Genomic DNA, 25,306 nt, shown 5'->3' on the forward strand with positions numbered 1-25,306 from the left:
ATGTTAAGTAGGGTGACCATATGCTTTCTCATCCAAACTGATACTTGTGAGAGTGAAAGAGGACCATAGCAACTACTCCAAGACAACTGTTATCAGTCAAGATTGTCCCAGGTAAACCAGGATTTATGGTACCCCTCCATCTTACTGGAACAATCTAATCTATTTAATCAAAGAAGAAATAGAACTTACTCCTAACAGAGAAGTAATTAGCTCGGTAATTAAAATTAAAACTTTTAGCCTGCCATCCGAATCTTATATGCCTTCTGTTCTCTAAGTCAGTTTAAATCTGTGTATCAATTAAGGTAACTTCACACACAAACACAAATAGGAAGAGTCCACATATTATGAGCTTAAAAGAAACCGGGTAGTAGAATTTATAAGCAGTATCGTAAACTTTGCCTGTCTTTACTTGCCAATTAGGTTTTTGTTTTTTTTTTTAAAGATTTTATTTATTTATTTGAGAGAGAGAGAATGAGAGAGCACATGAGACGGGGGAGGGTCAGAGGGAGAAGCAGGCTCCCCGCCGAGCAGGGAGCCCAATGCGGGACTCGATCCCGGGACTCCAGGATCATGACCTGAGCCGAAGGCAGTCGCTTAACCAACTGAGCCACCCAGGCGCCCAACCAATTAGGTTTTTATAAAATAATTCTGTTTTCATACTGGATAGCTCTTAGAATGTAAGTTTCTAATAGAGCACACATCTTAGATTTATTTGTACATTTCTTCAAATTGTTTTCAGCAAATATTGTTTATGATGGAAGCATTTTAACTAGTATAACGTTAATTGGTCTTTTCAAACACATCTGCAAGTGAGGATCCTCATTACTGTTATAGTGTAACTTAAAATACAAAAACCATTAATTGCAGTTGGATAACCAGACTGAATTTTAAATAACTTCTATTTTAAAAGTTAATTTGTAACTGTAATTTGTGAATCTCCTCCCTTATAAAATCAATTAAACTGATTTTTATGTGATAATTACCCCTTCAGTCAGGATCAAAAAAAAAAAAAAAAAGACTAATTTTTAATGTGCCCGTAGTACTAACAGTCTCTTAATAGTAGGAATTGACTACCATGTGAAGGTATTTTTAGGCAGGGACACATTCCTCTGCTTCTGTAGGAAAGGGAGACTCCTCTCTGAATGACAGAGTAGAAGAGTGGAGACTTTATTTTAAAATTACTGGGCAGTTTTTAAAAACACAGGATAGGATAAGGGGAACCTGAAAGAAAATAAAAAGCTCTCTCCTTCTTATGTTTTTGTTTTTTTAAATTAAAAGATGGGATAAAGGTGGAAGGAGTAGTAGTGAACAAGAGACTGGGGTGAAGTTTTTGTAAAGACCAGTGTGCCCCCACTCCAAGCAAAAGAATACAGGATGAGAAAAGACTAATGACTCCTGGAGCTCACCTTCTTCTTTTCTTCCCCTTTGCTATCACTAGTTCCTGTTATGTGGCAGACATCTTCCTGAACTAGTTGTAGAACTAGGTAAAAGTTAAGAGTAGAAATAGAAGCAGAGGCAACAGATAACAAAGTCTTAAGGGAGGAAAATCATATGCCAGTGAGGCTCAGAGTAAAATAGGATCCTTGACTCTAAGGCTATTAAGTTAGGAAAACTTTTCTCTTCACAGCCACTGTGACCAGTAAAGAAAACTCAGTAGCAAAAACCTGAAAACTGAGGTAAATCCAGTGTAAATTAGTAAACATTTGAATTAAAGACTATTCTTTTTAAAGGAGTTTTATTATCTGTCAAGAATTTATAAAACAAAAACTAGGTTGACAAATCACAGGGAACTTTAGAGATCTAGATGATCCCCTTATTTAATTGAAGTTCATAATTTGTGAGTTATAGCTAGTTATGGGCAGAGCTCAATATAATACTTTTTTTTACTATAGCATACTTCTTGGAAAGACAAATTGTTAATTTTTTTTTCTTGAATTTACTGTCTCCTGAGGTATACTCTGCCAGCTATTGGGGATTCAAAGAAAACTAAGACACCGTTCCTGTCGTTCAAGAACACAGAGTAGTAGGGAAGAAAGGGGGGAAATTAACAGTTGTATTACAGTATAAAAAGAACTACTAGAGATATGCACAGGGTGTTGTGGAAGCATAGGAGGGTTACCGTGATGCAGAGTGTATGTCAGGAAGAAAATCTGTCAAGGAGAAAATAATATGTCACCTATCTTTAAGGACACTAGCAAATGACAAAAGGATCTCAAGGAAGCATTTTAGACAGAGGAAACAGTGTACAAAAGCAACAGAAGGAAAGAATAGCTTAACTTTTTTGAATAACTGCAAAGAGATCAGAATTGCTAAAAAAAAAAATTGTATAAAGGGGATATAGATGGAGATGAATCTGAAAATGTAGACAGATCTTGAAATGGCTTGACTGCCATACTAAAACTTTCACTTTATTGCAAAGGTAAGGAAGAGCCATTGAAGGAGATTATGCTGGAGAGTTAACATCTAGTTTACAGTTTGGAAAGATTGGCAATGTCTTTATGATATACTATATGCTGGCTAACTGAACATAATTTTAAAAATTAATTAAGAAATAAAAATAAAAAGATTGGCGATGTTTTCCTTCCAGTAAAATGGAACAAATACTCTTCTAAATGCAGTGCTGAGCTTCTCTCTCTTCCTTCCACCCCTAAAAAAGAAAAAAGAAGGAAATAAATGGTTAGGAGCCAAAAACAAGACTTTTCAATATTTGTTTTTCAAAATATGTTTCATATGTATAATGCAAAGAATATACTTTGTTCATTGGATTTGATCATCTTTTTATTGTTCCATGGCATTTTTTCTGAGTCTTATCCAGGATCTAATGTCTGTCTTCCTTTACTCCTTACCTTATTTCATGTCCTTTTAGATCCTACACCACTCTTAAATATCTAAAAGTATAGTTCCCTGCCTTTTACAACTTTCCAGTTGCCATTCTCCTCATTGGTTAGGTTTATTTATACTGCATGATTCTAACCCATACCTCATTTTTGCCATCCTAAGCCATTACTGCTTTCAGCACAAACACATGATTTCTTTTGAAATCAAAGTATGATCTTGAATCTTTTTTCTGTTAGAAGGTATTTTGACACTGATCTAGCAATTTTTTGTTCTTATGTTTTCTTCGTGAAGTGCTTTAATGGCATTTCAACAGATTGTTTTGTATGATGATAGATATTATGAAAATTCATCCTTGCCTGGTAATTGTATGTAGGAAAGTAAAAATATATTGAATGAGTAAATCTTCAGGTTTAGTATTAATCTTTGTAATATATGCTAAAGACTGCCCTTCTTAGTTTTGTTTTGTGGGGAAGTATGAAGAATAGAGAATGAGGCAAGTTTTCTGAATTTCGGTTACTAGGAAGGTCCTGGAAGCATATTTCATAGAGTGTATGTGGTAAACTCTTTAAGATCCCTGTAGTAGAGCTGGCTTTTAATGGCGATAAATTGGTACCTATCCATCAGACATCATCTGTTCTGTAAAGTGTTTGCAGAAAAGGTCCTTTTTTCAGTTTTTCTCCTCACCTACTTCTGGATGCCTATACAGAAATAAATGAGGGCAGAAATTACGTTTTACATATGTTTTACATAGAGAGTGTTTAATTAAGTTGAATGAGGAAGAGAAAAAACTAATGTTTCTTGACCACTTTCTACATGCCAAGCAAATGAAATATATGTAGGCAAACAGTTTTCTCTAAAAACACTCCTTCCTGAAAGGCAGATATGGCTCACTTTTTTTTTTCTTTTATGACTCCTCAAAAAGAATAAGTAGGACTAAAGAATAAGAATTTAATAATCATCGCTTCTCTGCCTTTTGGCTAAGATCAAGTGAAGAATTTAATAATTAAATATCTAGTGGCTTTGCATTGTTAGGGAACTTCTACTTTGGTGTGATTCCATGCTACTCTGCAAAAGAAAGTTTTAAAAAAGCGAAAAGAATATACAGACCAGAAGTGCCTAAATAATTTTTATATGCTCTGGTCCCTTCAAATTACATATTTTAGGAAGATAAGCAACAATATTGATGATTATTTAATTTTATTAACCTAATAGGAGAGTAGTTAAGCACATGGTACCTGGCTTTGAGTTCCAGCTCTGTCATGTACTATTATATAAATCAGGTATAGTAAGCAATTTAGTGATTATTTTTACATCCTGTCTTACACTTGTTTGTATAAATAGGGTGTGTGTGTGTCCATCAATATAGAATTTGGAACAGAATTAATCATAGAGATTATTATTATACTATGCCTTTTGGACATACTATTTATATCTGTGCAATCATAGAACCCAAGACCTGCATCAGACATATAACTCCTAATTATGCTGATCATGTATTAACCAGATCTACATTTTAATGATATATTTTGCAACATTGCTTTCACAATTACATTTCAACAACAGTGAAGGCCTTATATTCTTCATCCATTCATTCATTCAGTATTCAGTAAAAGACAGAAGTGTGTAAGCTGGCACTCTTTATTTCCTCAAACTTATTTGACAGACTTTCTTATATATCTTTATATATCCTATGTATCTTTAAGATGAAATGAAATTTGGTTACCGGCCCATTGCCAGTAAAGCTTTGTCTTATGTTGTATTATCCAGGACTTTGTCTTCTAGGGCTCTCTTTGACTGACTTTCTTTCTTTTTTCTTTCTTTTAGAAGTCTTTTTTTTTTTTTAAGATTTTATTTATTTGAGAGAGACAGAGAGAGAGAGAGCACGAGCAAGGGGAGGGGCAGAGGGAGAGGGAGAAGCAGATTCTCCACCGAGCAGGGAGCCTGACTCAGGGCTCTACCCCAGGACCCTGGAATCATGACCTGAACTGAAGATAGATGCTTAACTGACTGAGCCACCCAGGTACCCCTGTCTTTCTTTAGTCAGTAGCTTTCACACAAATGGCATGTTTATAAGATTTTCAGGTGTCAGAAGGTTACCAAGGACAATTAATAACAATAAATATCAAGCTCAAGAGATCAGAATATATTGAAATGATAGGTCAAAACCAAATGGATAAAATGTAATAGGAATAAATACAAAGTTTTACATTTTGGTTTGAAATTTAGCTGCCCTGGCAATGTATAGATGTGTATTAGTCAGAGTTCCTTTTTGAAACGGACTCTTGCCTATTAAACACAAAAGGAATTTCTTAAGATGATATTGAGACTCTTCCTCCTCTTTGCTGCATGATAGTTCAGTCCTAAAGCCATTAGGTGGTACAGAACAGTATAGACACCTGTCATAGTTCATAGGGTTGCCATAACAGTATACCAGGAACTGGCTGACTTATAAACAACAGAAATTTATTTTTCACTATTCTGGAGCCTGGAAGTTCAAGATCACAGTGCCAGCATGATTGGGTTCTGGTGAGAGCCATCTTTCAGGTTGTAGACTACTGACTTCTTGCTGTATCCTGGAGGAAGGGGCGAGGGAGCTCTCTGGGTTTTCTTTTATAAGAGCACTAATCCCATCTATGAGGGCTCCACTCTCATGATTTCATCATCTCCCAATGGCCCTACCTCCTAATAACATCACATTGGGATTAGGATTTCAACGTATGAGTTTGGGGGGAATACATTTAGTCTATAGCAACACTGCATTGATAGGAGTGGGGGAGATGAGCTGCAGTGCTCCAGAGTGCAATGTCAGAGTGTAAATTGGGTAAGGAGTTCATCACATAGGAGAAGAGCCTAATTCAGAGAATCAGAACCCAGAGTGAGGAGAGAATTCACACAGCAAGGTGTCCTGGTATAGGGACTCAGAGTCTAAGCAAGCTAATGAGAGTATCATCAAGGAGGGGTGGCCTGGTGTAAGGTGTAAGAATCTCAGCAGGATAAAGAAGTCACCAATACAGTTGGGCAGCCCAGTGTAGGGAATCAGTGCCAGAATAAGGTGAGAGTACCAACATGTGAAGGCATCCTGATGTAAGGAGTCAGCTCAAACAAAGTGAGAGGTCATCTCTGGGGAGGGGTAGGCTGACGTGTTGTTAGAGCCCCAGTAGGGTCAGACCATTCACATGCTGGAGGTGGTCCTTAGGAGATAGTCAAAGCCTGAGTCAGATAAAAAAGACATCGATACAGAGAACAGCCTGCTGCTGAGTGTGGAGGACCTCCACAGTGACAGCCTGGCATGGGGTGTCATAGCCCCAGCAAGGTGATGAAAGTGTCCATTCAGTGGAGGCAATCATCAAGAAGAGTCAGAACCCAAGCAGTGTGAGGACATTTATGGGATAGGAGGTAACTTAGTTTGAGGTGTCAGAGCTCAAATTGAGTCAAGGAGGATATCTACATGGGAGGTAGGGGGTGGGGTCCAGCAAGGAGAATCAGATCCTGAGCATGGTGAGGAGGGTATCCCTCTGGCATAGTAGGAGATACAGAGCCGGAGGAAGTCCCCATCCACATGTGGCAGACAGCCTAGCATAGGAAATGAGAACCTGAGTGGGGTGAGGAGGGCATCCCCATACAGGAATAGCCTGGTGTGGATTATCAGAACCCAAGCAGGGTAAGGAGGTAGTCCACATGGTGGACTGAGGGGTAGAATGGCCTGGTATGGGGAGTCAAAGCCCAAATGCGGTAAAAAAAAAAAAAAAAAGAATATACACAAAAGTGGAGTGGGTAGTCCAGCACAGGGTGTTAGAGCTTGTATGTGATGACATGGAGCCAAGGAGAGAAGGACATCTATGTGGGGGGGTGGGGAGGTGGAGCAGGCTCAACAGGGGGAGTCGGAGCCTAAGTAGGATATGGCCATCTGTGCTGGGAGACAGAGTAGAGTTAGGACAACTTCGCCAGGACAGGAATAGTGGCAGAGATGGAAGATTGATTACATATACAGGGGACTAATTAAAGAAAGTTATATTAAAAATCATGAGAGCTGGGTTTCTTACTATCTGAGGAGTTTTAGATGTGGAGAGGGAAGAAACTAGAATGAATCCTGGTGGCAACTGAATCAGAAAAATCAGACATTCCTGACTCTGGGTCTGGGGCAGAGAAAGTACAAGAAGAGACTGTGGAACATACTGTTATCCCAGAAAGAAGGAAGTGCTCAAAATGGATGAAGACATGTCAAAAGGACATAGTAACCAACTTGAAGGAGCTTCTGCTAGCATAATTAGGCATAATTTGAGCATCAAAATAATGACAGAAATTGATTAAAGCCCATTGAATAATCTAGGAAACTGTGAGTCCACACAAATAAAAATAAATAAATCAAAAATCTGATGAAAGACTACTTATATAGTTTCAGAGTACCCACAAAATACTTATTGATTGAAGACAAATATATATATAGAGAGAGAGAGAGAAACTTTACAGTGGAGAAGCCTGGCAAACACCATCTTAATCAAGTGATCAAATTGTATGTCATCCATAACGGCAGAAATCAATATTGTGTGCTACATGATAATGATGATTTAAGAGGAACATCATGTCCCTTTTGTGATATTTCTGCCACAAATGCATTATCTGAATCTAAACACAAGGAAATAATAGACAAACCCAAATCAAGAGACATTCTACAAAATAGCCCTTAATCTTTGAAAGTGAAGATCGTAAAAGTCAAGGAAAGACTGAGAAACTATTCAGACTGATAGACTAAAGGGACATGCCAACTAAATGCAACATGCAATTCCAAACTAGATGCTTTTGCATCTTATTAAGACAGGTGGTGAATCTTGAATGGGATTTGGAAATGAGGTGGTTTATTAGTTTCCTAGGGCTGCCATAAGAAACTGGGTGGCTTAAAACAACAGACATTGAATGTCCCAAAGTTCTAGAGGCTCGAAGTCCAAAATGAGGTGTCAGCAGGATTGATTCCTTCTGAGGGAGAATTCATGCCTCTCTCCTACTTGCTGGTGATGACCAGCAATTCTTGTAATTTCTTTGCTCATAAAGGCATTGCTTTAATCTGTTTCCATCGTCACATAGCATTCTCCCTGTCTCTCTGTACCTTCACATGGCCATCTTCATATAAGGATACCATATTGGATTAAGGGGCTACTCTACTCCAACATAACTTCATCTTTCATCTTAACTAATTTTATTTGCAGTGACGCCATTCCCAAATAAAGTATTCTGAGGTACTGGTACTTAAGCATATCTTTTTTAGGAGATACAATTCAATCCATAACAGATAGTAATAAGGTATCAGTGTTAATTTCTTGGTTTTGATGGTTGTGTTGTTATATCAGAGAATGTCCTGGTTTATAGGAAATGCATATACTAAAGTATTCCATAATTGACGGGTCATCATGTCAGTATCTTTCTTTCAAATGGTTCGGGAAGAAAGTTCTTTGTGCCAGCTGGACATAGAACTTTTTCTTTTGTAAACCTGTAATTGATTCACATTTTTTAAGAATGATTCAGAAAATGATATTCTGTGTCTCATAGAATCTTTGGGAGGACTAGAGAACTAGACTCAAGGCTAAGCTTCAGAAACAAGGCCCCCAGACCATGCTGTAAAACTTGTCTGATTAGGAAGGCATCATCAATGCCAAGATTGTACCTGTGCCCTTTCTTCACTAAGAACTCTGTATTACCTGCTTACAGCACAGATGCCACTTCTGCAACAAGAATCTTGTGCTACCCACCTTCTAAGTTATCAGCACCCATAGGACCAATGGTCTTTACCCTTGCACCAAGGTGACTCCTCCAGCATAAAAAGAGTTTTCATATTCTGTGCACCAAAACAAACAACAGTATCCACTACAGTGCAAGAAAGGAAGACTTAACTTTATGAATAGAACTTGTTTATTTTAGTAGAACTAGAGCTAAATATGAGTCACATATTGAATCTTGTTTGCAAAAGTGAAAACAAATGAAATCCTAGACTGCAAAAACAAAAATACGAGTTCAAAATAGATGGCATATTACTCTGGTTAGATGGTATCCTTTTAACATATTTGAAAGAAGTATTGACAGAGATTGAACCTGGGAGGTTAACAGGAGAGCACAGAGTCAAGAAATTATTCTTGTAAAAGACTATAAAAATACTTGAAAGATGTTTAACCTGGAAGAGAGCTATGACTTAAAGATACTGTTCTTTGCACCTTTAGAGGGCAAAATTTAGACTAACAGGTGAGAGTTGCAGGGAAGCAAATTTTGACAGGGAAGAACTGTCGAACATTTATGACTCCATAAAAATGGAGTCATTGCTTTATTGTACCTGAGTCCCGTCACTGTGTGTGCTCATGCACTGGTTGAGTGGTACTATGAAAGTAATTCTTGCATAGAAAAGAAGATTGATTAGGGAGACTCCAATATGTATTCTAACTAAAGATTCTTTGATTCCAAAATTACTTGTTAATTAAACTGAGATCTCTTTAGTTAATTCTGGGAATGAGTACACCAGCTGAGAGTCTTCAGTTTAACAACTGTATCTGTGCATGGGCATATTTCATAGAGTAGTTGAGCTAATGAATGGTTATTCCTCAAAACAGACCTATGAACAGGATGCCAATTAGTTAATTTATTAATCTTCATTCCTAATGAAATAAACACTTGAAAGGGACACTCGCACCAACCTTCTGAATTTTATAAGGGCAGGAACAATGATGCTGTCTTTGTCTCGGTACATAAAACCTTACTTAAGTCAAGGGTTCAGGGATTATTAGCTTCCTTCTATTTGGTTTCCTTAATGATAGGAATTGTCTCTTTTCCATCTCTGATTCTCTGTGCTAAAATAATGCCTTTAAGTTAGTAGGCGTGCTGTCAATATTTATTGAAATTAACTGCTAAAATATTTTTAAGTATATTGGTATACTCGTTTGCCTTGCTAACTACTATATACTAAAAATATACTTTCATACTTAGGGGTATTTAGTGCATCAGAGTCTTCAATATGAACACCAGTTAAGATTGTAGAGTAACAGACATGTTAACTTAAATATGTAAATAGTGAATCAAAGATAATGCCGGGAATCTGATGATTTGACCATTCTGGATTTCTGCTCATTTTCTTACGATCTGATTCCTATGTGTAGAAAAAGTGTCAAGGTGAATTCAAGTTTGTTGAGAAGTATTAACCTTTGCTTTCTCGTATCTCACCTTACTACATAGGGAACAGTCTCAGAGTGTGTTGACTCTGAGCCCCTTCACCCACTAGAGTTAGTATGTGACATCAAGCTCCCCCTCCCAAGTCCTGCTGTTTTCCTTTTTGCTTCCAAGTGGCTGTGAGCAGCTTCTCAGCAGTTACTGATATTTTCTCACCATTGTTGCTGCTGATGTTGCTTTCCATTCTGCATGGGAAACCCCAGTGGGGATTATTTGACTCTTGTTTCTTTTACTGTCAACTCATTCAAGAAGTGATTAGCACTGTTTCTCCTGGGGCAGTTATTATTGACACTTCTGTTCCCTTTTTTCTTCTCTTCATGTTGCTGCTGTTCATCACTGCTTTTCTGTTTTTACCTTGTCTCCTCATGCCCTCATCTGACTCTTCCTCCCATTATAGGGTTTTTGAAGTTAAGGGAAGGTTAGTCCCAACCAGTAAGTACCACTCTCCTTTTCTTTGTGTTCTGAGATCATGGTGAGTATGACCAAGTGTCTGTCTTCGTTGCAGTTAGTGTGCTCTTTCATATTTGTGATCTCCTTTGCAGAGCATTTTTTAGCAAGTCTCCTACTGATCCAGATGATTTTTGAAGTCTTTAATAAATACAGTGTTTTATTAAATACGTATAAGCCCTGTATCCCATTAATCCCAACTCTTTTACCTAAGAGTTAGTTCTCTGCCCCCTAAAAGTTGGAGTGCCTGGCCTTGTTCTTCTTTGTGTTCTCGTCTGAATCCCTTATGCCCATCAGATCTAATCAAAGCCCAAAGCCCATCTCTCAGGATGTATTTGTGGGGGAGGAAAGAGGAAGATGGAGTTGTCATGCAAGTAGGACTCGTAGTTGATTTGCTGTGATATCCTGGAATCCCCAAGACATGTATACAAGCTATACCTCAGCCCCCATGACTCTTGTTAGATATGTCAGGCATTTGATATTAAAAATACCTCTGAAATTTGTTAGAAGTTAAATGTCTATTGTTTTCAATATCCTGGTACAGTTACTATAATTAGCATCATGAAATACTGGACCTATAACTTTTCTTCCTAAATTCACAACATTAGAACTTCAAAGAAATAACAAGGTATGTGAATGAATTAATGGTGCATTGTAAAAGGCACAGGTCTGGGAGTAAATCAGCCTGGGTTTTAGGAACAGTGGGGTGGAAGTTATAGGAAAACAGATTTAGCTCAGTATGAGGAAGAACTTTGTAATAAACAGAACTGTCAGAAAGGCTCAGGAGTGATCAGTTCTTACCCATCTTTGTAGGTAGTAATGCATATGCTGGCTCTTCACTTGATGGTGCTATTAGAGAGGAGGTTTAATTTGAGTGGATGGTTGGAATTGATGCCTTTTAAGGTTCCTTCCCAAGTCTAAAATTTTATGATTCTGTAGGTTTGGGTAGATTACTTAAATTCTGGTCATTATTTTGCACATATGGGAAATGAGGATGGGCAAGTGCAAATTTGATTCAATAAGTTTCCATCAGCTCTCAAGTTTTTAGGTATTTTTAACTCTGCTAATATGCTATGTTTTAAATATATTTTAATAATAGGTCAATATTCCAAGATTTTTTTTATAAGACCACTTACTGTCTTTGGCCCACTGACTTGCCATCACTACAAATCTGACTGAACTTAACCAAGTTCTTTAGGTTCTACATAAATTATAAATAACTCGAGTAGAAACCATATGTAGTAGATTCTTTCTTTTTTAAGATTTTATTTATTTATTTATGAAAGAGAGCTCACAGAGGGAGAGGGGGAGGGAGAAGCAGACTCCCTGCTGAGCAGGGAGCCCCATGTGGGTCTCCATCCCAGGACCCTGAGACCACGGGGACTATGGAGACTATGAAGGTAGATGCTTAACCGACTGAGCCACTCAGGCACTCCCCATATGTAGTAGATTCTTATTCCCATATGAGTAGGCATTATTTTACAGTTCAGCAAATTAAACCATGGAAAGTTAGGTCCTTTATGTATTACTTAGAAAATCTTAACCACCCTTAGAAAATGCTCTAAAGCATAGGTGACCATTTTTCCTACTGGTGGAAAATCACATTATTATATTAAAGACTTTGCCCTTTATAATTCCTCCCCCAGGATGAAAAAAACATCAGTTCTAGTAGAGAGGCTTAAAATATTAGTTTTGAAACATTAATGAGTCTTGTTTGTGAAAATGAATCATGGCAGGTCATCCATTCATTAATTCAGCACATTTTAGGTTCAGTGAATGACTATGACTCATCCTGAGTACATTGTGTAATAGTCCCAGGTTGTCCCTAAAACCTATTTAGTGCTACTTTTTGGAGAAACTTTATTATATATGACTTAGTTAAGAGAAAATTGCAACATTTATGCCAAAAAGGAAAATATAGGCAAATTCAGTTGTCCTCAATTGTTTATGTTCCTAATGAATAAAATATCACTGTTACAGTTATTCTTCTGGAAGTAGAAAATCTAAACTAGTTCAGTGAGTTCTGTTAAAATATGTGACAAAATCTTGATTAAAAATGTTTTAATAGGTAATGACAAAAGGAAATTAAGACCCAGAAATACAAATAGCTTGTATTAACTTTTCAGTGTTTATGAACATGTTGCATTCTGATACTTTTTATATTGGTTAGTGACTGAAATGAATCTATCAGGATCTATGCCTTCTCTGAACTGGTCTCACAAAATGGTATTTTATTAAATACACAGAAATATGGATGTAAGATGTTTATTTTGGGTACAGTTCTCTCTCCTTCAAGGGACCCTGGTTTTCCTTTTAGGAAGGAAGCCACTTATTAAAGGTAGATTATGAGGTGGAAAATGAGGAAGATAGGAAAACCAGATTGGCTTATGATGGAAAGATTAGGCAATTTTAAAGGCAAGAATGAAAATGAATTTGGATGCTTTAAATAATTAGAGTCAGAAATAGAAGAAGAGCTAAAGAATCATTAAGCAGATCTTAAACTCTTCAGAACAACATATCTAGAACAGTTTCTGTTTAGTTTGATTTTTAAAGCTACCTTTTAATATATAAATGGTTGTACAATCAGTATGTCTAAGTAAAAGAAAATGGTAACATGCTTTCATGAGGGAGAGGTAGGTTGGTTTTTAAAAATTAAATGACCATTTAATTTTTTGTTTAAAAGTATTTACTACATTCTAGGTAATAGAAAATTAGAAATAATGTGCTTTCTATAGAAGAAAAATTTTGCTGTCTTGTCTTAATTTCTCAAATACTTGCTTTTCTCTAGATCATAATATGATTGGATTTTTATTAGAATCAAATTTTCATTGGCCTTCGGTTAGAATTAGCATCATTACTTATTTGCTTAGGTTAAAGTTAGCCTAACAGACATACTGTCTTTACTGAACATTCAAATTTCTTTAATATCGTAACATTTTTAACCTTTAATATCTGAAACAGTTATGGAAATGTGTAATTATAATGGAAGTCTATTCCTGCCACTATGTAGGCACTCAGTAAATATTTGTTAATTGAATAAATGACCTCAGTAGATAATTATGTACATAATTACTATTTTTTTGTACTACCCATATTTTTCCCTGAAATACTTTTTTAAAATCCCATTTCATCATGAAATGACTTGAAAACTGAGGCCAGAGGAATTGTGTTTGGGTTGTATTGATTTTATTTAGCTTTGTACATCTTCGCTTGACTTCAGAATTCTCATAGCCTGGGAAAATAATCCACAACGGGTAGTAACCATGGTGATTCATAAAATACCTCTAGAGAATTACTGTGTCACACTTTTGTGAAGGTCACCAACAACCTCTGATCTGTATTGCTGATATGAGTGGGCTTGGTTCTCATCAAACTTAACCTCTCCCTCAGGATTTGACACAGTATATTATTCCCTCCTCCTTGGAACACTCTTCTCTTGACTTTTTCTTTTATAGTTTACATATTCTCCTGATTTTTTTCCTATTTCCCTGGCAACTCCTCCTCAGTCTTTTTTGATATATATTAAGGTATGAGTTCGGGGCGCCTGGGTGGCTCAGTCATTAAGCATCTGCCTTTGGCTCAGGTCATGATCCCAGGGTCCTGGGATCAAGCTCCGCATCGGGCTCCCTGCTCAGCCGGAAGCCTGCTTCTCCCTCTCCCACTCCCCCTGCTTGTGTTCCCTCTCTTGCTGTGTCTCTCTCTGTCAAATAAATAAAATCTTAAAAAAAAAAAAAAAAAAAAAACGATAAGAGTTCAAAAGAATGTAGCATATAAGTGAAATAAGCCAGTCACAAGAGGACAAATGCTGTATAATTTTTCTTAGTCAGGTTCATAGAGACAGAAAGTAGAATGGTGATTGCTAGGGGACCAGGGGGGGAAATGAGGAGTTACTGTTTAATGAGTACAGAGTTTCAGTTTTGTAAGATAACAAAAGTTCTAGAGATGGGTGGTTGTAATTATTTTTTTTCCCCAATGGTGGTAACTATTGCACAACAGTATTCTTTTTTTTTTTTTTAAGATTTTATTTATTTATTTGACAGAGAGAGATAGCGAGAGCAGGAACACAAACAGGGGGTGTGTTCCCGCAGAGCAGGGAGCCTGATGTGGGACTCGATCCCAGGACCCTGGGACCATGACCTGAGCCAAAGGCAGACGCTTAACAACTGAGCCACCCAGGCACCCGCACAACAGTATTCTTAATGCCCTTAAGCTGTGCACTTGAAAATAGTTTAAATAGTGAATTTTATCTATATTCTTGGAATATTACGCAGCCATTAAAAAAACAACAACAACAACAACAAAATCTTGCCATTTGCAATGACGTGGATGGAACTAGAGGGTATTAATCTAAGGGAAATAAGTCAATCAGAGAAAGACAAGTATCATATGATCTTACTGATATGAGGAATTCTTAATCTCAGTAAACAAACCTAGGGTTGCTGAAGTGGTGGGGGGTGGGAGGGATGGGGTGGCAGGGTGATGGACGTTGGGGAGGGTATGTGCTATGGTGAGTGCTATGAATTATGTAAGACTGATGAATCACAGACCTGTACCTCTGAAACAATACATTTATATGTTAAAAAAAAAAAAAAAAGTAGGAAGGGAAAAATGAAGGGGGGGAATCGGAGGGGGAGATGAACCATGAGAGACTATGGACTCTAAGAAACAAACTGAGGGTTTTAGAGGGGAGGGGGTAAGGGGATGGGTTAGCCCGGTGATGGGTATTATGGAGGGCACGTATTGCATGGAGCACTGGGTGTTATACGCAAACAATGAATCATGGAACACTACATCCAAAACTAATGATGTAATGTATGGTGACTAACATAACATAATAAAATAAAATTTTTTAAAATTAAAAAAAAATACAGAACAATGAAAAAATTTATATTTTAGCCACAAATCTCAAAAAATAAATATTAAAAATTTATTTTCATTTTTACAAAAAAGAAAAAAAGTGTAGAAGATACCTGAAGGCAGAGTTTAAATGATATGGTAGGCAGAATTCTAAGATGGCCCTTAAGGTCAGTGCCCCCTGTTGTACACACCAAATGTAATCCCTGGGACCATGAATATGATGAATTTTACTTCCATAATTAGGTTATATTATACAGTGCAGTTGACTTTCAAGAAAAGAGAGATGATCTGGGCTGAACCTCACCTAATCAGATGAGCCCTTAAAAAGGGACTGGACTCTTCCAGAAGTAAGAGATTTGGGAAAGGGCCATGTAGCAAGGAATGTGGGTGGCCTCAACCTGAGAGTGGCTTCCAGCTGACAGCCAGCAATGAAATGAGGGTCTTAGTCCTACAGCCACAAGAATCTAATTCTGCCACAACGACGTGAGTTTGGAAGACGACTCCAACCTCCAGATGAGAACACACCCTAGCCAACATTTTGATTCTTACTTTGTGAATCCTAAGGAGAGAACCCAGTCACACTATGCCCAGATTTCTGAACTATAGGACTGTGAACTAATAAATGGGTGTTTTTTAAAACCACTAAATTTGTGCTAATGTTTCACAGCAGTTGAAAACTAAGGAAAATAATAAGAACTTTTTTTCCTCTCATGAATTATAGTTCACAGGTAGGCAGTTCATGCTTTTATGGAGTTCTCTGCCCCAAAGGTAATACAGGGACCCAAGTTACTTCTTTCTTGGTCTGCCATCCCTAGGATATTGTGCTCAACTGCATGAATCAGGATGGCTCACCACCATGTCTACGTCCCAGACAAAGTGGAAAAGGGGAAGAGGAGAGACTTGAGGTATACCCTCTTTCTTTAAAGACACACCCTGGAGATTGTACAGATCACATTCTCACTGGCCATAGCTTATTTGAAAACAATACTGGAAGGTAATGAATAAATGTCACAGAGTACAAAAAATAATAATAAATCTTGAAGGATCTTCCAAAAGTAATTATAGTGTTTATTTAAGGGGTGGTAGTGCATGAAATGGGGAACAAGGATGGAATGAAAGTTTCCTCTCTATACTTTTTTACATTTTTCATTTTTTGAATCTTGTAAATGTACTTCCTATTAAAAATAACATTTTAAATAAATAAAACAAGGCTGTATGTAAGAAACTTCTACCTCCCTTCTTTCTTTTTACTCAAAAAACATTTATTTACCTTTGCTCAGCAGCATTTCACCTGTCCCTTTGGGATTGGTGTCTCTCTATTCTTATTCTTTGTCCCTCAACAAGATTAGATTTTTGAACTTTTTCACAAGATTTTGGCCCAAAGGAGGCCATGTCAGATATATATATATATGTGTGTGTGTGTGTGTGTGTGTGTGTGTATGGGATTAAATTACATTAGGTATTTTTAAATGTTTGATACATTCAAATATATATATTTTTTAAGATTTTATTTATTCATGAGAGACAGAGAGAGGGGCAGAGGCAGAGGGAGAAGCAGGCTCCCCGCAGAGCAGGGAGCCCGATGTGGGACTCGATCCCAGGACCCTGGGATCATGACCTGAGCCAAAGGCAGACGCTTAACCGACTGAGCCACCCAGGCATCCCCATTCAAATATATTTTATAGTAATTGATAGTAAAAGGTCATTCCACTTTTCTTGTCATTGCATGTGCACAGTATTGTAACTACATTTTAGGCCATATCAGTTTTTATTGGTGACTATTTATAGCAGAACCTTACAACCATTCAGAAGTTGAGAGCAATTAGTACATTCTGGATTTGAAATATCTATCTTGACAGTTCACTTGCTAATAAGTTGAGAACTAGCTATATGAAGCAATTACCTCTTAAGTGAGATGGAGATAATGCGATTTTATAAAATCTGCCTAACTAGACGTGTGAACTGGGGAAATTGTAGCCACGTTAGAGAACCAAGCTTCCTAACCAGATTTGATTAAAAATTGTCATGAAAGGGGTGCCTGGGTGGCTCAGTCAGTTAAACGTCTGCCTTCGGCTCAGGTCATGATCCCAGGGTCCTGGGATCGAGCCCTGCATCGGGCTCCCTTGCTCAGCGGGAAGCCTGCTTCTCCCTCTCCCACTCCCCCTGCTTGTGTTCCCTGTCTCACTGTGCCCCTCTCTGTCAAATAAATAAATAAATAATCCTTAAAATAAAATAAAAAAATTGTCATGAAAATCCATTTAGGCATGTATTACACCTAACTGAGTAGTTTTATGATCTTTTAAGAACATTAGTCCCACATGGATTGGACCCAAATTTATTTACAGAAAGGTCTGTGTCACTTTTGCATGTTTATTTCTACAACTGGCCTTCTTTTTTTCATTACTATGCTAAAAACCAGAAAACCTTGCCTTCTCCCATTTTCTGTAGTATAGAACCCTTAGCCTAATTTTCTAGGCACTCCATCCCTGGTTCCAACTTTTACTTCCAGCTTTACATACAGAAATCTTCCACTCCAAATATTCCAGGATTCATAGATACCTTAGTCTCTACATATTTCTTGCCAATATCCCCTTCATATCTTTGTTCACGTTGTTTCTTCTTATAAAAATCACACAGGAGCATGTACACACATATCTATCTTCTCATCTTTTGGAGAAGAAATCTTCATCAATTGGCTTTAAGATATTTTTGCTGAACATGATATTAGAGTGAATAACTGTGGGCATAAAAGTGTGTTTTAAACTTGAACCTAGCACAGGGTGTTCTTTAAAAATACCTTTCTGATTGACTGAAAAGCAGAAAGCTTTTTTCCAAGTCATTTTACTGAAAATGTTTACACATTTAACCTTGGTAAACAGATACAGAAAACAATTCAGAATCATTATAAACATTAATACTGATTGTACTGGAGTATGGATTATTTAGAAAATTGAGTTGATAAACTGCTTACCCTAGATTATAGTTTGGAGGTTCTTTTTAAACTCATTCTTTTATTTAGCAAATTATTGTGAATTTAGTATGTACAGTCACTATTGCAAAACTGAATATTTAGTGATGAGTAAATAAGGATAGACCTTATCCCCGCCCCTCGCAAAGTTTACAGTCTCCTAGGGAAGACGAACAGTTAAGGAATTCAATATAATGAGAGAAGTGCTGTGATGGAAAAGAACAGGAAGGGTGTTATGGAAGCTCATAGCAGGAGCACCCAAATCAGTCCTGGGGGTTAGGACACTCAAAGGATACATTCCATTCTTTACTTTTTACCTCCCCAAGTGGAACGTTAAAAATTCTTCTTAATTAGTGGCTTTACTTAATTAAGACTTGAATCTTGAAGGCCATTTATTTGATTATACATTAAGGATATGAACAGAATTAGCTTTTTTTGTAATTAGGAAAAATATTACTTTTAATAAATACATATGCATCAAAAAAATTTTTGGCACATTTCCTTCAAGTGCTTGTCTCCCTGTATGGTAGGATTACAGGAGTTTTTCTTCCTTATACATTCTATATAATTTGGTAATTTTGTCTATCAAAATTATCAATTATAATATTGATTATAATATTAATTGCTTAAATAATCATATAAGTGATGTTTTAGCCTCTTTTAAATTATTTAGCCCAACTTTCATTTTTAAAAATTTATAGATTATTTTCTTTAGAGCTGAGACCTTATGCTCATTAAGGAAAATGGTGAACCATATAATGTATTTTGGTGCAGATAAGTGGATGTTTTAATTAGTAAAAACTAAAACATGGGACTACTAAGCTTGTAAGTACATAATAGTCTGACAATTTTTGAAAGTTAAGGGGGTAGAAGAAATGTATAAATTTGATATAATATGGAGCTGACTTAAAGAATTCTGACATTCAGAAGGACATATAAGAAACCTGGGGCAAAAAAACTTTAGATGTTGAGGATTTTGTCAACCCCAAAAATGTATCAGTAGAAGCCAGACTGTATTTATGGAGGAAGATCTATTTGTTTGGATCCTCTCTACTTAGCCAAACCATTCTGTGAAGGGCTGCTAGGGAAAGAAACCAGTATTACTGCAGACCTACTTTGTGTTCTGCATACATTTTCCTAACCCTATGAAAGAATGTCTTAGAAAGATGCCCTTCCTTACTAAATAAAAACCAGACTAAGTTAGCTTCAGTAGAAAGATATCCTGGTGAGAAGGGCAACTGAATTACAAATACAGAGATTTACCTTAGTTTAACCTTGTAGTAGCTACAACCACAATTTTGGACCCAAGAGAAGTGTTAATTAAGCATTCTAACAAAGGCATAAACCTTTCTAATTTTTGCCCAAAGCACAGCTGAGATAAGGCGAGGCTAGGATGTTCAGAGAACATTTATATATAAAGTTATAGAGACTACCATGAATTTACATAACCCTTGTACCATCTGCAGAGAGTAACCCAGGAAACAGAAACATCCTTTTCTTATATGACAACATGTTGAATGTAATTTTTACTATTTCCCTAGATACAGAGAGATGGAAAAATCATTCTCTCTTCCAGCTTAACTAGGACTCATCCTCACAATTCTCATTTCCTCTGTTATGGCAATCAATACAATTTCATTTCTTAGAAAGCCCCTTCCTATGTCTACAGAAGTTTGGCTTGTGCCTTGACTGTGACTGTGGTATTATATGAAAGCACATCCAGACATGTCGCCATTAACCATAAGAGTCATGCAGTAACATAATAATGGTGGTGGTAGACAATTTTCTTGCAGGTATGTATTAATTGCTCTAAGGCTCCAGAGGTTTGCCAGTCATAATTTAAATATAGAATTCTGATCCCAAAACCTGTACACTAACATTTAAAAATGTTGTTTCACTTTTAGAGATTAAATTTTAATCAAATCCTGTTTTTATTCTCTATGGATCAACAAAGTTCTCTGTATTCAGCATCCCCTCCTGCTTCATTTTATCATATAATCTCTCACCATTTTTGGAAAATCCCTTCATCATTACAATGAAAGATCATCATTTCTATATTGTCACATTTTTAAGCATCTTAATATATTGGAATTCCTTACCCTTTTGTACTCAGTCTCCCATACCTAGTCACTTGCCAGAACACACAAGAGAATAACTAAATGCATGTTCTTTTCCTGGAAACAAAATTTGCCCTAAATCTCTTTTGCTGTCCTGAAGGACAACTCAATTCTTGACAGCCATTTGAGAAACTTAGACCCTGCCTCACAGCTGACTAAGGGAAACGGGCAAGTAATCCACAGTTAAAACAGAGCAAAATATGTACTATGATGGAATTAGGTATGCCCAAATATATGTGGGAGGCCAGAGAGGGAATACCTAACACAGCTTGGAATAGTCGTTGAGTGCTTCCAGGAAAAGTTGATGCATAAAGAAATAGAAAATTTAGCCATGAGGAAAAAAATAGAGAAATATCTTAGAGGCAGAAGGAATCACCTGTGCAAAGGCATAGTGCACAGACATTAGAGGAGACCAAAAAGGTATGATGAGAAAGAGAGATCAGAGAACATTATACATACAGGGGTGTCTGGAAATGAGACTAAAAATGGAAACAAAGGCTTTGTTACAAATACCTTCATATGTCATGCCAAAAATTTTAGATTTTGGGATGCCTGGGTGGCTCAGTCTTTAAGCGTCTGCCTTCGGCTCAGATCATAATCCCAGGGTCCTGGGATCAAGTCCCATATCGGGCACCTTGCTCGGCGGGGAGCCTGTTTCTCCTTCTGCCTCTGCCTGCCACTCCTCTTGCTTGTGCTCTCTCTCTCTCTCTCTGACAAATCAATCAATCAATCAATCAGTCTTTAAAAAAATTTGTTTAGGTTTTATCCTGAAAGGAACAGGGAGCCACTGAGAATTTTAAGCAGGGAAGTAACCAAAAAGAATAGTAATGATGACGAGATATGAGGGCTCAATGTAGGGGGTGAGAAGAGACTAGGATGATTTACAGTTTTCCCAGTCAGTTGAACAGAAAGATAAATGAGAGTACCCTTTACTATGCTAAATAATACAGAAGAAAAAAGAATTGGTTTGGGTAGAAAGGTGGAAATGATGAGCATGTAAGGTTGAAAATGCCTTTTGGTTTTATTGCTCTTGCTCATAAGAAAGGCTTGGAATGTGTACTAGTCAGGACTGTCCAGAGAAACAGAAGCAATAGGATATACATAGGATATATAAGGAGAGATTTCTTATAGCAATTAGCTTACATGTTTATGAAGGCCAAGAACTTTTCATGATCTGCCTTCTGCAAGCTAGAGAACCAGAAAAGTTGGTAAAACTCAGTTCAAACCAAAGGCCTGAGAATCAGTGGGCTGATGGTAGTCCCAGATGTCAGAAAAGGAAAAATAAATGGTCTTCTTAAATGTTTAATATGGATATTCAACCTAACTCATAAGAAAATGCAAACGAAACTATATTGAGACGCTGTTTTCACCTTTCAGATTGGCAAATATCAAAAGTTTGATAACTACTGGTAAGGATGTGTTGAGGAGAACATATATTAGTACAAACTCAGATTTGGTAATGTCGAAAATGTAAATTCTCTGATACGGCAGTTCCACTTCTAATAATTTATACTACAGATATACTAACACATTTATGAAATGATGTTTATACAAAGATACTCAGCATTGTTTGTAATAGTAAAAGGTTGAAAATAACTTGAATGCCTATCAATAGGGGAATAGTTCAATAAATTATGGTACGTTGTTACAGTGAAATACGATGCAGCTATTTAGAAGTGAAGCAGCCCTACATGTGTACCAATATGGAAAAATCTCTAAGCTATATTATTAAGGTGCAGAACAGTATATAGTATACTATCATTTGTATTTTTTAAATAAAGATTTCATTTATTTGAGAGAGAGAGAGGGAGCATGAGCAGGGGGAAGTGGCAAGGGGAGAGGGAGAAGCATACTCCCCGCTGAGCAAGAAGCCTGATGCTGGGCTTGATCCCAGGACCCTGAGATCATGACCTGAGCCGAAGGCAGATGTTTAACCAACTGAGCCACCCAGGTACCCCTATCATTTGTATTTTTAAAAGAATATACATATAGTTGCTTTTATATGCATAGACTATCTCTGAAAGGATTTATAAAAAGCAAAGAATGGTTGCTTTGGGGGAGAAACTGTACAGTTGAGAGACAAGGTTGAAAAGGAAGGTCCCAAACCTGCAATCTGAGTATCTCCAAAATGTTTTATGACCACAAGCTAAGAGCCTGGGAAAAGCCCCGTGTCCTACCTTTCTTGGCTTAACCTCATCATAAATGATCTACATAAGTAAGACTCTTTACTTCCCAGTCTGGTAATGCTTGAATCTGAAGAGAATGAAAGGGACATGAGGCCTCTATTTCTGTCTTTGCTCTTGTGGGTGTTTTATCCTCTCTTCATAGTCTTTAGCAAGCCATCAACACAGTGAGTTTTTAATCTCCTTTTTCCCATTTAAGATCATGTTATCTGGTGGGGACTTGCCCTGAGAAGGTTGGAATGAGTAGGGTAAAATAGTGGCCAACAGCAAATGATCAAAATTATATAAATCATGACACAAAAATAAGACCTTATAGTCCACGTCTTCTCCTGATGAAAGTTGATGTATAGTGAAAAAGTACAGCAGTGTCTTCAGTTATGAAACAGCATTTAGCTTCTGCTATGAAAAATCTAGATTTAAAGATTACCCTCCAAAAAGAATCACAAAGACAACTATTTCAGTAATTTTTATGTCTTCAGATATTTCTTTCAGATGATTAATAGTTTTTAAAAAACAAACCAACCTAAGAATAAGGGAGAACCTGTGCTTTTCCTTTAAAAAAAAAAAAAAAAACAAAACCAACTTCTCATAGGAAACAACATGAAAGCAAGTGCCCGAGAGCATGGGAAAGGATCCTTGGCATGTTTTCAAGTTAGTGTGATTATGTCAGATTAATGATGATAGAACAAAAGGTTATTAAACTACCTCCAGCTCTCATCTCCCTTCAGCTTTCCAGTTCTCCTGGAAAGCGATAGTCTTTGAGGAGAAAGAATGTTAGTGTTTAAGCGTAGAGGCTTAATTTCTTCCCAGAAGACCGTACAGGAGGATGTGAACATTCTGTGGCAAGCCTCCAGAGATAAGTTCTGTTCCTGTTACGGGACAGGAGATCTCTAATTCAAGGTGGGCTAATGCAGGGAGAAGATATTTTGAAACCTCATATATAGTTACTCTAATAAACCATCTTTTCCAATCCGTCTGTTAAAAAAAAAAAAAAATCTATTCAAAAAAATCGATTATTTTGATGTCAGTAAAACTAAAAATAGTGAAAGCCCAAAGAAGATGACAGTGTAAAAGAGACTCTGAGGTAGCAGTAAATTGTGAGGCCACAGAATGTAGTAGTTCTTTGTAGCTCCAAATCTAAATATAAATGTTATTTGTCAGGCACAACATGTTACATAAAAAGCTTAATAAATGGTGGCATATTCTGCAGATCGGTCTAAAGATTGGCTACAGAGGCCATTTTCCAGGTAACTCATGTGGCTGGTAGAACCTTAAGACGTGTTTTAAAAGGTCCAGACCTTAAATCACAGAAGCTGTGAGGAAACTTAAAGATAAATATAGAGTCGATGATATGGGAAATCTATAATTAAAATTAAAAAGCTTAGCAATTATGTGAAAAGAACCTATCACAACCCTTTTTAACATCAGCAATTCTGATTTAATGCAGTCTGTGCATGTTGGATGACTGGTCTGCTCTGTCATGTGGGCATTTTTTTTTCAACCGCTGTGGCCTTAATGTTTGATCCTGACAGGATTTGCGTCATTGATCCATATCACTGCCAGTGTGATGTCAGCATGTGGGTGTGCAGTTATTGAGAGATAGTTAATCTAATGTGCTGCAGTAAAACCCAAACACTATTTCCTACTAGAATAACAAAGAATGATTCATCATTGTTCACATTAGACTGATACTAAAAATAGTGTTCACAGCCTGCTGCATCTATGTACATTAATGTCACAGCCTTTGTAGCTTTCTAAACAAGAACACTGAAAATAACTTCTTTAGAAATAGGTACTTGATAAATACATCTACTGCAAGTTTTTTATCTATACAGTTCAGTTTAGTGCTAAAGATAAATTCTAACCGTGATATGTCATTCTTCAAACTTTTTCTACTTGGTATGCTTATCACTAATCTAAATGCTTAGCAAATCTAATTATAGAAATTTTCAATTAGCTGTACACAGATAAATGAAATTACCCATAATTCTGAATCCTACTTAGGCCCCTAATTTAAGCAGTCTGCTTTATCCAACCTTAAAAAAGAATAATATATTTTCATGGGAAATGCCCCTAAACATCTAAGCAGTGAATAATGACCTTGATCTTTTCTCTTTCTTCTGTAGCTCTCTGCCTCATTCTGTTCCCAAATTATGATCACCAACTTGTTAAATTTCTAGACTCAAGTCCTGTGCTAATTGCCTGCCTCAAGTGAACAAATGTTACCAGGTGTTTTGTAGACTTATCAAATAGGCATCTACTATTAATAGGGTGACTTTAGGGGCGCCTGGGTGGCTCAGTCGGTTGAGCGGCTGCTTTTGACTCAGGTCATGATCCTGGGGTCCTGGGATCGAGCCCCACGTCCGGCTCCCTGCTCAGCGGAGAGCCTGCTTCTCCCTCTCCCTCTGCCTACTTGTGCTCTCTATCTCTCTGTCAAATAAATAAATAAAATCTTTAAAAAAAAAAAAATAGGGTGACTTTATTGGTCCCAGTTTGTCTAGGACAGTCCCAGTTTTACATTTGTGTAACCAATTTAACATTTGTTCCAGACTTTTCATTGTTTAACAGAGTATAATTAGTGGTTCCATTAATATAAGCTGTGATGCATCTAGTCGACTGTCTGCCATTTTATATTTCCAGCTTCTGCCATGATTTCCTCTAGTAAGCAGTATATCCATCTCTTGTTTTCA

At 37.0% G+C, this 25,306-nt stretch overlaps 1 protein-coding gene across 3 annotated transcripts in view; it reads left to right on the forward strand.

The window, feature by feature from the left end:
- The window catches only part of FNDC3A (fibronectin type III domain containing 3A), a 158,333-nt gene that overhangs the window by 45,193 nt on the left and 87,834 nt on the right, over positions 1-25,306 (forward strand). The gene's annotated exons all lie outside the window — the stretch shown is intronic.

The sequence above is a fragment of the Mirounga leonina genome, unplaced genomic scaffold (assembly GCF_011800145.1).
Source record: "Mirounga leonina isolate KUSES-001 unplaced genomic scaffold, KU_Mleo_1.0 Mir_127, whole genome shotgun sequence".
NCBI lineage: Eukaryota > Metazoa > Chordata > Mammalia > Carnivora > Phocidae > Mirounga > Mirounga leonina.